Source organism: Cibotium barometz, chromosome 7 (genome assembly GCF_041138505.1).
Source record: "Cibotium barometz isolate CiBa-2024 chromosome 7, ASM4113850v1, whole genome shotgun sequence".
Taxonomy (NCBI): Eukaryota; Viridiplantae; Streptophyta; class Polypodiopsida; order Cyatheales; family Cibotiaceae; genus Cibotium; species Cibotium barometz.
Window position 1 is genome coordinate 45134870 of NC_141052.1, and position 2591 is coordinate 45137460.

Below are 2591 nucleotides of genomic sequence, written 5' to 3' on the forward strand. Positions count from 1 at the left end.
ATTTCGAGAATTGTATTTGAAATATAGCCCAAAGAGATAATAATAGTTGTGCGTATAAATAGGGCTTAGTTTTCCACTTTTACAAAAATAACTCAAGCACTAAAGCTTGTTTACAGAGTAAGTGTAAAATAACCAAAACTCTTCTAACACATGCGCTAGTAATATAACAGCACCACACATAAGCATGCATAAATGATATGAAAAATCATTTGGCACATGGCTAATAAAATAACTCATATAAAATAATAATAATTCGATATGATATAGATAAGATCCTCCATGTGCGACACATGTACTGCTCACCACCTATCTCACAAACATATTAGTTGCTCCAATTAATTCCTATCTCGACAATTAATCCCAATATGAAACATTGATAAGAAAAAACACAACATACACTTACCACTTGTTACACTTCGATGAGAGTATCATTATACACATCATCTAGCATGGCGTGTCTTACCACTTGTTACACTTCAATGAGCATATCACTATATACACCATCTAGAATGGCATGTCATTTGCATAAACCACTTGTTACGCTTAGATCGTGTGTAGTTGTCTAGCGTAGTCCACTTGCCTCACTTTGACCACACACAGTCATTGAGCATGGCATAACTTGTTACATTTTAACAACATACACCCGTCAAGCATGGTCTCTGCAAGCTATACAAATAAGACTAGCTAACTAGTATTTAATGTGGGGTCACCCACGATGCCAATCAACTAGCATGGCATGCTAGCGTCTGAGTGTCCCCGTTTAGCCAAATGGGTGGACATTATGTAACAGGGACTTTTGTATCTAAAGCATTTTGGGCACCACATTTTTGTATAGTTTTTAATTGTATTATTTTTTATGTATAATGTTCATTCAAGATTAAAACTATCATTTTGGTCATTTAAAAAATTTTCAAGTTTAGAGAGAGAGAGAGAGAGAGAGAGAGAGATTATAGGAGATGATGAAATCTACGAGACATATTGGATTACCTATTGAATTGGAGTGGATTTGTGACTATGTCCAACCTATCGTCTTGGGATGAACTCAACAAGTTAGTAGTTTTGCTACACTAGAGTGAAGACATTACATAATTTCTTTATGACTTGGTGATGTAAGTCAAGTTGCGATCACTGATTTTATGATACCCATCATTTGTATCCCAGAGTGTAATCATTGGTGGGACATTGGCATTGGATGGTAAGGTTGTTATGAGGTTGATGAGAAGACACTAGGGAGATGCATGGCCCAATATGAAAAGGAAAAATATTCACATTCCAATTCGTGGATGACCGGGAGGTCCAGATCTGTTTGAGCATTTAAGTGAAATCTCCGCAACCCCTATCCATCAAAGATGGCTACCACAGGCTTTGAACTCTAGACCTAACGTACAAAGAGAGAGAGAGATTAGTTACTCCAAGTTTATATATTGAATTTGCTATTTAAGGATTTAAGTAATTACCATTATTATTCTCACATTGTAAAGGTTTGTTTAATACTTCATATCTGTAAGAAGAAAAAGAAGAATGAAACCAAAACAATCCCTCTTCTCCATTTCTTCCATCATTGTCGATTCAATTTTTAGGCATTATACATTAATGTATTTAATTAACGTATTTCTATTGTATTTCATTAATGCATTATACACAATAGTGTTGGAGAATAGTTCATCAAACTTCTGAAGGGGTGGTGTGCACTTAAAGGTTAAGAAGAATTGTAAAAAATTCCTAAAATCTTGAATATCAGATGCGCAAGGTAGTTACATTTCGTTTTCACTAATAATTAACCGTGTAAATTCACATGCAATAGCATATATTCAATCGCATGAGGAGCAAGGTTACTAAAATTCCTATTTTGTGGGAAGAAATGAATTAAAGGTTGGGAATACAAAACCACATGATTAGGAGTGATGTTGCTCAATCTAGGCAGAAGTGAAATGGGCTGATGCCACGTAGTCTAGACAAGGTGATACTTGGCTCAGATTACATGTAATCTTCCATGTATTGCTGCTTATTATGCGAGCTTTTTATAGTGAAGAAGTGCAAATTTACTTGAGGGGCTCGGGTGTGTGTGACTAGTGATATTGGTGCTTTCCCACCTCTCCACCCATAAAAATCTTTTTTTTTTTCAAAATGTTGTGTAATCTATTCACATAAGCTATGGTTCGAAAATAGAATCTTTCGAAACCTCTCATAAAATTCCCCTCTCCAATCTCTCACATGGATCACTTGTAACATCGTTTTCGTCTAGTTCTTTGGGTCTTTCATAGATGTCAATAAAATTAATCTCTCTCTCTCTCTCTCTCTCTCTCTAGGGAAGCTTTAACCAATTTTTAGGTGGATTGGATAGAGAAGAGGGATGTAATATAGGTAAGGGAGGGGAAATTAAAGGTTATGGCTTTTTATTTACTCATGGATCACTTGTAACATCGTTTTCGTCTAGTTCTTTGGGTCTTTCATAGATGTCAATAAAATTAATCTCTCTCTATCTCTCTCTCTCTCTCTCTAGGGAAGCTTTAACCAATTTTTAGGTGGATTGGATAGAGAAGAGGGATGTAATATAGGTAAGGGAGGGGAAATTAAAGGTTATGGCTTTC